Raw genomic sequence first — 13083 nt, forward strand, 5'->3', positions numbered from 1 at the left:
CCTAGGCGTGGGTCAACTGATAAGGACAGGATCCCTTAGAAAATAGAGACATTTGACAACAGCATTTCAGAGCAGAAAACATCAATCCAGATTCCCAGTGTGTGCAGTTTTCCCGATACAAAGTTCAAGGGGACAAAAGACTCCGAAGAGCTCCCTAATAAACTGTCAATGCAACCTAAATTCATAAAAATGCCTTTTCCCCTCACTTGGAAACTTCTCCTCCTTTTATAAATCTCAGAGACAGTTCCACTTAGAATTATCTTCTCTCCAATCCCCCCCCCCCACCTCCCCACAACCAACCCAACCCCACACTTTTTTTCTTCCTTCAGTACTGGCATGCAAACCATGCTGTTTTAACTTCTTTCCTGTTCTCCCAGTTCTTCTGGAACATTTTATTTTCGACAGTCAACTCATCTGGAGGAGTGCCACACTGAGGTCCAACTGTTTATAGCGTTAACTGTGTTTCTGCCAGAAGTCCACATACAGCCCTACCTTCTCCAGACTGCCTCCTGGATTAAGAATTTATGCTTTCGTTTGGAAGAAGCTTAGAAAATGTGGAAACTTCCAAACATCCCTCTTCTTCTTTACAAAGTTACTCTCACTTGTCCAAGTGGAATGGGGAATGGAAACCCATGATCACCCTTCAAGCACTATCCCATCCCTCTCTCATGGTTAAATGCGGCACGTGCCTTTCAAACAGCATTTTAAGGAAGACGCTGTGTCTACTGGGGCACAGGAAATAGCTAGTCACAGGTCTTCAGGAGAGAACTGGGTCTCGACAAGATACATGGAGGACACATTTTTAGATCAGTCTGGAACTCTGGGAAGCCACCAGTCATCACTAAAGACCGGATTTCACCCTCCTGGCCATTCATCAGTATTACAAAATGGCATCTCAGCAAGAAACCAGTTGAAATTTGTACCAGGTTGCAAAACAGATCCTCAGAGTCCAATTGTGGGCACTTCGGGAAGCTGCAATAGACCCAGACAAACTTCCAAAGAAGGGCATTTGAAAAGGACTCCCCATCCCTGGATGACAGAAGTACAGGGAGGAGGACAATCAGAAGAAAGGCACAGCTTCAAACCCAAGAGTTACAAGTCCCATGAACAAAACAGGCCTCTGGAGCGTATTACTCCTGTGAATGACCACGCTCGGCCTCAGGCTCCCCAACAAGCTAGACTAACTAAAAAAAAAAAAAAAAAAATCAATACTCCTGCCCCACTAGCATATGGTTTCAGAGTTTCTGAGACAGCCTTGCACTCTGGAGAGGAGAGCTGGTGTTTCACAAACTGCTACACTCACAGGCAGTAGAAAGGGCACTGGGGTGGGAGTCAGCAGACCTGAGTTCTAGGCCTGGCTTTGTTACAAATGAACTTTCTGACCTGTGCAAGGTCTCTGTGCCAGTTTCCTCCTCCTTACAATGCAGGGGGAGGGGCAGAGGTGAAGGAGAAGATCTCTCTAAGGCACAAAGCAACTCAATGAGAAGTTCTGACTTCATATTCATTGTTTAGGGTGTTATCAAGCAGTCAGCTTTGACATGATTTTTAGTGTTAATTTCTACTTGGGAAATAATGCATTTGTCCACCACCCCCAAAATCTCAGTTTAATCCCCATGTTCCCCAGCCTTCTTTTATCTTTATAAATGCCTCTTTTCCTTTCTTTTTTTAAGCAACCTTCCCCAAACTAAGACTTGTGCTATTAAAAGAGCTTAGAACTTCCCATTTCCTTGCTAGCGCTAAAATTAAACTGTCCATTCCTTAGGGTCCAACGTAACATCTGCCAGATGTCTTGGCATATCACACAAAAAGAGGAATTTTCTTCTAACATTATCTACTTTCCTCTCTGTTTTCTCATAATCAATTAACAGGTCACCAACACCCACCTAATGTTTTTCTCAAAGCCACCAACTTCCTAAGTATGTGAACTTCACAGGATACTTGCTTACACACACACACACTCATGGATAATAACTTTTTTTTTTCAGTTCACTAGATTTTAGTAATAGACACTGGAAATATTCCCCCCCGTTTCCTCTGAATTTCCTTAGTTTCCATATACCAACCATCCAATCATCCACCCATGTCAGATCCTTTGCAATTTGAGTTCATTCTTATTTCCTAATTTATGAGTATGGCATTGAGAAATAGCATGTTTCCTAGCCTTCAACTCGAAACACTCAATGCAGCTTTGTCAATGTTCTGTCCCAAGAGGCAGTAAACTGTAAGACTGATTAAGGCACATACCAGAGAAGATAAGTAAGGTTACCTTAACCAAGAAATCTCAACACTAGGAAGAATCCAGGACAGACTAGACCTTATTAAACTCCATCACACAGAAAATGGGACTCTTTCCCAAGGCAACATTACCCTCCTTTCCTTTCAGGAAAACTACCCCAAGTTCTTTAAAGTCCACTAGTAGAGCTGGATTTCTTTTTCCCCTATTGTCTTACAGAAGACTCATTAGAAAAAAAGAATATATATATATATATATATATATATTATATTACCATATATATGTATATATATATAATGTTTTCATCTAAAAGTTATCTCCAAAAATAAATAAATAAATAAAAGTTATCTCCAATTCCAAAGATTAAGGGAAAAAACCAAGTCCTGGGAGAATGTAATCAATGAATTAGGCGGACATAAATCAAATATGAGGAAAATTATGGAATCCGAAGACCCAGCAAGAATATTTTTTATGGCAGGTACATCACAGTTCACACAGTCTCCAGAATGACTTCTCTCTGTGATTATATCAGAGCAAATTAGGTAACAGCTTGCCTACCAAGCCTCATCAACTTGGTGTCTCAAAAACAAAAAGGATCTCTGAGTTTTGACATCAAATGAGAAGGTTCCATTGGACACTGTCTTTATTTCTCTCATGGTGGTTTATCCAAAGTAACTGCCCCATTTCGAACGTACATATCTAGAAAGAAGCAAGATACCATGTCTTGAATATAATGGTGCTTCTCTTGCTGATGAGCATCAGAGATGGATGAGTCTCAGGTTGGAACACATTCGGAAACTCCAAAATGCCTCTTAGATACCTAATTATTCCCCCCCAGAAAAGCTTAGCTCTAAGGCTGTCTACATACAAAAACACCAAAATATTTGGTTGCAAAGTAAAAAATATGAGTCAAACTGCTAGACTGGCAACCAGTTTGTCAGATTCTTCCCCCCACTGAGAGAAGTAATTAACTGGTTGTCCTGGTATCAACAACAACAACAAAGATATCATAGAAGTTTGCTTCAAGATCAACAAATAATTTATTTATGTTTACATAATCATATATGGTTAATTAGGTGCAAAATTATCTGGTAATTACTTCCCCAAATAACTCTCTTTATCCCATCGCATTTGAACTTGAGTTTGAACATGTAGCATGCCTATATATACATATATACATTAGCAAATTTAAATATAACATTGATGACATTCTACTCAAGAGCAAAAGTTATGATATCAAACATAACATTCAAAAATGAGTAATTAAAGGTATAATTGCAAGTAAGATTTTTTTTAAGTGCTCTTGGAGAGCCCTAGGTTATTAATAAAGAAACAGAGTTCTGAAGAGTATTTTTAAATGAGTATACACATCAACTGAGAATCCTGAAAACCATACATCTATGTCTGCAAAAGCAGGATTTTACTTCATTGGCCATGGACAATTATCAGCTAAAGAACCATGTATTTCTTCTCTCCTTTCACACCTCTCAGAAGAACAATAACCCTCAATTAATGACACAACAGTTTGGTTAGAAAAATGTGATGTTGTCATATACAGCACGGTGCATTTACTGAATGACACTGCTCCCAGTTACTCAACAGAATATAATTACATCTGGAATCTAAAACCACCTCGATCTGTACAAAAATACTGTAGACATAAAGAACTTTATATACACACACAAATCTGACATACAATGAGAAAGCAAAGCCAGAAAAAAGCTGGTATAAGTCGCTCACCAATGTGTTCCTTATTTCTGTTGAAGCTGGTACCTTTCTATATTCCTCCTTAGTTGAAAACAAGGTCCAATCAGCCTCCTTCCAATAAATTAACTGGTTCTGAAACTCCTCCATTCCACTGTGGAGCATTTCTCGCCTATCTTCAAGAGTCCATCTAATATTCTTCCAACATCTTCCCTCATCCTCAAGATGGCTACCTTACCTAATGGAAAAGCAACATCTTCATGGTTGGCTTTTATAAATTCCTCAAGCATTTCAGGATTTAGTTCTTTACTGCGATTGATTACATACATTCTCTAGAACTAATCCGTGAAGAACTCCAATCAGTGTGTGTGTGGACTGGGTAGATTTGGGTCCTTTCTTCAAATCATCCTCACAAAATGTCTTCCTCTAAGACTAATAAATTCCTCCCAACTAGAAAGGTGAAGCTACCTGGACAGAAGGTTTTCTCAACTGACATAATATTTTAAAATTTTGTTTCCATAGTGACATTGTTAAGAAGACATCTGATATTCCTGAAGACTTACAGTACTTGAGAACACAGAAAAGGGAAGAGGAAAAAAAAAAAAAAAACACACAAACACAGCAGAATGGAAGAGGGAAAACAAAGGAAAGAAAAGAAGGCCTAATACACAAATGGAGCATCCTGAAAAGAAATGTAGACCTTCCAGAAACTGGTGTCAGCCAGTCTTAAAGAGTTCCTCTGAGATCTTGCAAGATTTGCTGTTGCTGCTGTTGTTTTGCAGAAATCAACCCCAACCAGACAATAAAGTCTTGCAGTGCATCAAAACATGATGATAATCAAGCCTCAGAACTCCAAAAATCTCAGCTCAGGGCCATCACCATCTTCACAATGAGGAAATCACATTTCCTGGTGACTTGCAGGAGACCTGGAGCAGCTTAAAAGTTCTGTGACGGACCTCAGTGGAAAAATGTTTAAGGTTTTGCCTTGCCTTTCCCAAAGGAGGTCAACACCCTACAGGTCCACTCAAAAGGAGAAAAAAATTCCAAAAGTTTACTTTAAAATGGAAACAAATGCCTCCATAACTTGTGAAAGTACTCCTTGGGTGGGAGAAATATCTGAGAAGCCCTTCCAAGCCCCTCATTTCCTTGCATAATGAACAGATAGCGAGGAACCACCACAAGATTCGCCCCCTAGAAAGGGAGAAGGAGAAGGCAGGCAAGCCTCCTCTACCAGCCATCACCAACAGAGCTTCAAAATGGAGACATCCATAATTTTATAAACACTTCTCAGCTTTGTCTCCTGGAAACCCGCTCTCCTCCATTTTCTGGTGGAGTTACAACATGACACGGGCTTACCTGACTCAGTTCCCAGCTCTCAACCAAACTAGTTACTTCCTCAAAAATCCTGCAAGCCACCTCCAGAAACAAAACCAAAGCAAACCAAACAGCCAACACAGACACTCAGACACAGCCCCCGGGAGCCCAGGGAGAAAGCCCCAACTGGTTGGTCTTTTCCCATCCCAGACGCGTGCTTAAAAATGAAACTTTTTTTTTTTTAAGTAGGGGAGGAATATAAAAGGAACTCCAGGCAGCTTCCCTCCCTCTCTGTAGGTTAGAAGCTACAATGAAAAGAAAATGAGGGTTCCTCCAGGAATGGTGAAAAGCCTGGAGAATGAACGTGAGAAGAAGCTTTGTGTTTTGGAGTCTGGACTGGAACCAAAGCAGACAGCTTGCAAATGGAGGACAGGGAGATAAAGAAAGGGAAAGAGAGGGGCTGCTCCAATGGGGGGCGGCTGCGGCTTCCCCTCGCGCCTGGAAGGAGGGCAGACCCCTGGGAACTGCACCAGGAGTCAGGCGACCCCCGGGCCTCTGCCTGGGGGTCCTTTCTCCCTTCCTCAGAGGAGAGCCAAGCGTGTGTAATGGCTTCTCCTCTCCAGAAACCGTTGTCTCCTCCACCAGACGCTTCTGAACCCCCAGCCTGGAGACAGCTCCTCAGTGGCTCCTGAACCTGCGCCCCCCCCATCAACTCCCACCGCCCCGCCACCGGGCCGGCGCCCCCCGCTCCTCGCCTCTCTGCTCACCACCGCCGCCGCCACCCCCCGACACATCCCGACCCCGCATCCCAACTTCGGGGAGAGAGAGAGAGAGAGAGAGAGAGAGAGAGAGAGAGAGAGCCAAATACCTGAGGAAGAGGGGGGGTGCCAATCCGCACGGCTTTGCCATCGGGCTGGGGACAGGCAGACAGAGAGGGGGAAAGGAGAGGGACAGAAAGAAAGAGGTCAACCCGCTCAGGTCGGGGCGGCCGGGAGCGCTCCCTCCTCTGCCCCTCGCTCGCTCCCTCTGGCTCTCTCGGCTCAGGTCTCCTCGACTCCCGCCCTCCGCCCCCCTCTCTGTCCCTACTCCTGTCCCCACACCCGGAGCATCCGTCCTAAGCCTCCGGCTCTCTTCTCACTCATCTTTCATTTTCTCTTCTCTCCCTAGAACTACACGAAATTAATTAAGCCACAGCGCTCCGCTCCCCCCCCCCCCCGCCCCCCAGCAGAAGGAGCAGCCAGCAGGAAAAGCACAGCCACCTCCACTGCCACCACCGCCACCTTCTCCTCCTCTTCCTCCCTCGCTTCTCCTCCTCCTCCTCTTCCTCCTCCCCCTCCAGCTCTCTCTCCCTCCTCCTCCTCCCCCTCTTCTCTCTTGCTTCTTCTCCTCTTCCAACAGCCAGTCCATGCAGGGGACTTCCTCTCCTCCCGGCTCCACCAACCCTCCTCGGCCGAATGAATGAGCGCGTTTGTGCCTCCACCACCCCGCGCTCTCCTCCCCGCAGCACTCGGACCACCCCGAGGTGCTGGTTAATTGCAGTAACTTACAGAAGAAGCGTCCCGGCGCCGGGAGGTGTTTCGGGTTCTCCAGCCCCACCGCCTCCTTATCCTCTTTCTCTTTCTCCTCTTCCTGCTCGGGTTATTGTTGTGGAAGTTGTTTGGGAGTCTCATGTGCTTCTGCCGGGTCTCAGCAATGGAGGATCGCCATCTTCCCTGCCTTCCTCGGCTCCTCAGACTCGCTGCAGCGGCAGATGACCCGAGATATCCGTCTCTCTCTCTCCCTCTCTCTCCCTCCCTCCCTCTCCCTCTCACTCTCTCCCTCTCTCTCTCTCCTCTTCTCTCTCCTCTCCCTTTCCCTCGCGCGCTCTCTCTCTCCCTCCCTCCCTCTGTGTCTCTCTCTGAATAATGAGCAACCAGAGGGAGAGAGAAAGCAAGACAGAAAGAGAGAAGGCAGACAATCTTCTGCCACACAAAACGCCGGAGCACCAGGGGGTGCGCGAAGCCTTTCTAATAACAACAACAACGTGCGGGAGAGAAGAAGAAAAAAAAAAAAGAAAGAAATGAGGAAAGGGCTGGAGGTGTGGGGGGACGGGAAGAATTATCCAAGAGCTGGAGAAGAGGAGAAGGAGAAGGTGGAGGAGATGCTGAGGCTGCGGCTGCTGTCCCCCCCTCCCCCTCGCTGAACCCCAGAAGGAGGCAAGGTGGTTGCAAAGTTAAGGCTGGGACATTGTCTTTGTCACTCAGAGCAACACAGAGCCAGGCCAGTGAGATGCAAGAGGAGGCGGTGGCGGCGGCGGAGGAGGAGGTGGTGGAGGAGGAGGAGGAAGAGGAGGAGAAGGAGGCAGAGGAGGAGGAGAAGGGGAAGAGGCAGATGAGATGAATAAAGACCTGCGGAGAAGGCGGTGCGAGGAGCGCGGCGGCCGGACTGAGGCGTGCGCGCTCGCGTCCCGGAGGCACCCGGCCGCCCCGGCCGGCAGAGGAAGCCCCCAGTGAGGACCCTGCCCGGCCACTCATAGCGCTCCCACCATCAGCCCTGCCCGAGGAGCCGAGTCTTGGCCCCAGAGAGTCCCTCACACGCATCCATCTAGAGGCCAATCTTTGCAAAAGAACATACACGGGGAACTAGAGGTTGCAAGTCTAAACCCAGATCAACCACGTGGGGCTTTTTAATCCCTTTCCAGCTTGCGGTGTGAGTATCTCCAGTGAAAAGCTCAAATTGTCCATTACTGGCACGTATTTTGAAGTCTTCTCCTCCGAAATAAAGACTCATTGTGCATTTTATTTCTTTTCTGATATGGGAGGGGGGCTGGGGGAGCGAAAGAACCCATCATTCTGAGCCTCGGAACCACCACTTTCTTTTCCTAACTTGTTAAGTGTTTTGACGGCGCACCAAAAGGGGGGAAAAGCCTACTTAAATAACTTTACACCCTCCAGCCCGGCGTTGTTTGCACTTTCTGGCTGATCATCTAAAAGCTCAGAAAGTAACAATCAGAGCTCCTAATGATAAGGTGTCATGGTGTTGAAGACAAGAGAACCAAGATGAAGCTTTCATACCTTGAATTTTTATTTGGTGTATTTTCCCACAAATCGTTCTGAACTATTTATTTTGCAAAGGAGTGCGTTTACCCTCCTCTCTAAGTCCAACGTCTCCTAAGGCTTTAATTTGATGGCGGGAGGGGGCGGGAGGTGGTGCCTACAGTATAAAAAAATCAATACAGCAAGTCAGAAGCAATTGAAGTTCAAGGGCATGGGCTGCTTGTACCATTTCTATTCCTCGCATCCTCGAGTTGGACATCAACAGTCTCGAGAGAGAGAGAAACACGCAGCGCGAGGGGCAGAGACCTTAATTAAAGTTTCTTTTGTCCGCGTCTGAATTGGGGGATGTTGCTGGATTCCTTTGCATTGGGGAGCGCGCATCCGGTGAAGGCGCGGTGTAGAGGATCCAAGGCAACACTGTCCTCTGTAATACTACTTCCCCCCGACCCCACCCACCCCCCAACAACAGTCCGGGCAGACATCCCCATAAGCCCATACAATAAAGGGGAGGAGGAGACGCGCGCGGAGTTGGTTCCCACCAGATAGCGGGGTTTTACAAACAGATCTGACTCCTTTTCCCAGCTTTGCCCCAATCGTTTATTCCGGGGCAGAATCTCTCACCCAGAGGCACGATTTCAACCCCTTCCAGTCAACACTTCCTGCCCTTTTCTCCTCCCACTCACATTGAAAAGCTTGGGAGCCCTAAAAGGGTGTTGATGGCGGGGGTGATAAATAAATAAATAAATGACACTCTACGCGTGCGGTGGAGAAGAAAGGAGGGGGGAGGGAGAGGGAAGAGAAAAAGTAAGGAGAGGAAAACCTGGAGGAGAAAGCTCCGAGGCGAAAGGAAAACGGGAATCCGAGAAAGAAGAAAGGAGAGAGGAGGACGGGAAGACTCGGCAGGACTGAAGTGACCCTGGCTTTGTACAGACTTGGGAGGACTCCCGCTTCCAGGTGCCTGGAGGGACCTGAGGAAGTCCTTCTGCCCCGAGCTCCTCCCCCACAGGACCCCAGGGATGTCTGAGCGTTGGCCGCCGCTCCCCCATAAATTCCTCGTGGCACCGAGAGGAAGCGCGCCAGGTCTCCATCGTCCCTCCACTGCCCCGGCTGATAATTTACCTCTTTGTCTTTAATAAAAAGCTGACTTTTTCTGTCAAGCTCTGCACCGGGAAAATAACAATCGTATTTCAGGTTGAAAGCTCCTATCACTGTCGGGTTTTGGAGGCTGTGATAAAATCTTCATCGACGTGAAGGTACCTTCTGGGATGGCTTGGGTCGGAAGTCCTAAGATGGGGGCCGCTCTTCCCTGGGGGCAGGGGGGCAGGGGCGCGGGGAACCCGGCGGTGCGGAGAGAGGAGGAAGCGACGAGGTCAGAGGAAACGCAGGGCTCCTGGGGCACCAAAGGGCTTCCCGCAGTCGGGGAATGAGCCCTTGGGAGGAGCCTTTCGCGAGAACGTGAGCGCGCCCCAACACGCCTCAGACCTCATAAACCCACTTGGCAAAGACCGGGGAAGCGGCTGGCGGACCGACTGCGGTGAACTCAAGAAATTAACCTGCGCTGCAATTAAACGGGCTGCCGCCCTTTCAGACTCACCTCGAGCGACCGAGATAGCTCCCGAACCGGCCGCGGGGGGACCTGGCTCCTCCCTCCCGTCCCAGGAGAAGAGGACAAAAAGGGGAGATGGACTTGGAGATGGCCCCGCCCTTCAAACGCTCCAATCCTTGGAAACTAAACCTCCTCTCCAAGCCTCCACGTCTAGAAGGGACAAAGGCAGCGAGGAGATCCAGAGACCGATGGAGAGATAGGTGGCTTTCGGGCTTCTCAAATGGGCGCTTTGGGCGAAAGGGACAATGGCTCAGTTTCCATTCCAAATACAGGATACTCTTGAGAAGACCATCTTCTGGTTTAGAAGCAAATTGACTTCCCAAAGCCGTGAAGCAAGCTACTGGAAAACTCTTGCATACCCTGGTTTTTGAATGTGAGAAGGCTAAAAATTCAATTCATGACACCATACACAAATTATTCGACATTTTTTGAAGTCACGAGTGCCTGAACTATCCATCTAAAAATAGTCGAAAGAAATTAACATGAAAGAAAGAAACACGGTGGGGGAATGTGCTTTTTGTTGCTTGCTTGTTTTTATTGGGGGTGGTTTTCTTTCAAATGATAAGAAAGTTATTTGGATAAATAAAAGCTAGGTCACTCAAGTAAAGTGTTGAAGCTGAAGGTTTTAGTGAAAACCTTGACAGACTTGGCGCTTAAGTAACTGTAATTATGCTTTGCCATTAGCGGACCATTAAGATAAACAGGAGAAAGTTCACACCTCCTGCTATTTCATTCCCTAAGAATATTCACAAAGATAATAGAAGCCTCATTGGTGGGCTCTCTCCTCCACCAGGAGGGTTAATTTATAAAATTCTTAATTAAAATGGAAAAGCTTAGATTTTGTACACAGGCAACAATGTGAAGCAAGTCTCCTGAGGACATGTTGACTCCGTGAAATTTGCCTTTTGTTACTGTACCCTATGCCATTATTCCCCTGGAGTCATATGGTATTTCAGGACTCTGTTTATGTTCCAGGAAATAGGAATATGTGGGAAGCCCGGACCTTCTTCTCCCTTATCATGGGTGACTAGCATACACACTCCTCATAAAGGGAAATTATGGCTCATCAGAAGAGTGCCTTTATGAGCATTAATAGAATAATAAATCTTGCAATTTTAGTTCAAGAAATAGTAGAGTCCTATAATCAAAGTGACCCATGCAAATATGATCCACTTACTTGCCCGACCCTAGCAGGATAGAGATAATCTATAAATCATTTTGGTTTTTAAAGGTTAGGAAAGGAAAGCACCCAAACCTCTCAAAGCAAAGTGTTTATGAAGGGAAAGGGGATGTCTATCCGCTGTAGAAAGGAATCATGGAAAGAAGGAAGAGTTGGTCCAGAAGCTCCATTAAAAAGATAGAATTTCAACCGAAACAAGAGTGAATAAATGTTTTAATGTCATTGGTTCAATACTGACATTATATCGTTAAAAAAAAAAGCCCTGCTTCCTGAAAACTATGCAAAAAAAAAAATTCCAGTTTATAAATCCCACTTTCTAAATTTCAGCTGGAAAACTGTTCAAGCTGATGATTTTAGCAAAACAATATTTCATCTTTAAACGTTTGACCACACACCTCTTGAACTTGGAGGTATTTTCTTTCCTGCCCTATGTAAAACTACTTTTCCATTCAATTCAATATAGTCATTTTACTATTTGCATTTATTATTTTCAATGGGCTATTTATTTTGAATTTTCAAAATCTTTTACTCTTGTTGAAAGTTAGTCTTTAAAAAGTTTTTTTTTTAAGACTTCAAATTGGATAACTATGGACTTCAGATATCAAATAAGTGAAGTCACTAACACATCTTTCTGATCTCTTACAGAAAAATCAGTATTTTCTTATAAACCCAAATCTAAACACATGTAACTAGTTGACTGGTGTCCATGCCTAGCAAGAAGTGACTGGAAGAAGACAAACATAGATAATTCATGATTCTGAATATCTCTCAAAGGAAGAGAAATTGCAATAACTAATATTAAACTTACCCTATGTGAATCTTTGCACATATACCTGTAGATAACAAAGATGTTTCAATACCAATGTTCTAATTTTTCTTTTTTTTTAAGTCTTTTCCCCAAATGGTAGAAGTTAAATTTACAGTCCTACCAAACTAGGTTCTGTAGTATGAAACATTCGGTGGAATACCCATCAACAATTGAATATTTGTTTAGCATTTACGATATGCCATACTCAACTGAATACTAGTGGTACAAAGATGAATAAGAGACAATAAGTCAAAGTCTAAATGCATGATGTTCTTCAGGAACCATTGGCTTTAAAATCCCATTATGAGGACTTATACAAAACTTTAGATTTTTACTCACTCGAAAACAATACAGGACATTGGCCAATAAGGAAACATTAATTTAAACATTTTTGTTTATACTACAGAGTTATTAGGCAGTAATATTCTGTTAAAATTTGGGGATTTTATTTTAAAACCAATGTCTTGCCTTAACTTATTATTTAACATGAAATTCTAACTAGAGAAGATCTTTTTAGGAAAAAGGAGCTGTGTTAGACCGTGTACGATTGTATTAACCGAAATTCATAAGAAAAAGACACAGCTGAAAGATTGGCCATTTTTTGAGGCATCCCATCCAGTAGACACACCAGTATTTCCAGCTTCCTACCACTCACACTCAAACTGAAGCTCAGAGAAGGGATGTAACCTGGTCAGGAACACAGCATCCTAAAAGTTATCATTTTGATTTCTTTCTTTCTTTTGTTTTGACATGCTTCCATACTACTTGTACTGTTATTTACTTAACATATATTATTTTAAAATAAACTTTAAATAATACAAAAATAATAATACTCAAGAAATCACAGATCTGGTGGGCTATTTATATATAAAATGTCAATACACATCAAAAGAAATTTATTATTAAAACTAGAATAAAGAAAAAAAGATTTTGGATTAAAAAATTAGTCTAAAAGTATACCTGCCGAAGTCTTAATCGTAAGGAATGAGAAAGGTGTAAAGGAAAGTGTTTCAATTACTTTTTGGTGTACAAACAGGAATCATTTTTATAATTTAAAAAATAAGAAAAAGGTTGCATGGTCTAGTGGTCGCTAGTATAACCCCAAAGTAAGCCTTTGCATTATACATTCTCAGAGGAGTTAAACATTAGCACAAGGCTTTTCAGTACAATTTTAACAATACATATTTAAAGTCTTAAAATGTT

At 44.4% G+C, this 13083-nt stretch overlaps 1 protein-coding gene across 9 annotated transcripts in view; it reads right to left on the reverse strand.

The window, feature by feature from the left end:
- ZNF462 (zinc finger protein 462) overlaps positions 1 to 9933 on the reverse strand; it is a 157154-nt gene extending 147221 nt beyond the window's left edge. For 6 of the 9 annotated variants that reach the window (XR_006058577.2, XR_006058576.2, XM_027964144.3 and 3 more), the window contains exon 1: positions 6799 to 6993. The gene's annotated coding sequence lies outside the window, so the exon portion shown is untranslated. Of the gene's footprint in view, positions 1 to 3973; positions 4176 to 6119; positions 6165 to 6798; positions 6994 to 9880 lie in introns of those variants that run through there. The other 3 variants (XM_042242924.2, XM_042242926.2, XM_042242925.2) reach the window with 3 other exon arrangements.
- Positions 9934 to 13083: the final 3150 nt, after the last annotated feature.

Source organism: Ovis aries, chromosome 2, assembly GCF_016772045.2.
Source record: "Ovis aries strain OAR_USU_Benz2616 breed Rambouillet chromosome 2, ARS-UI_Ramb_v3.0, whole genome shotgun sequence".
NCBI lineage: Eukaryota > Metazoa > Chordata > Mammalia > Artiodactyla > Bovidae > Ovis > Ovis aries.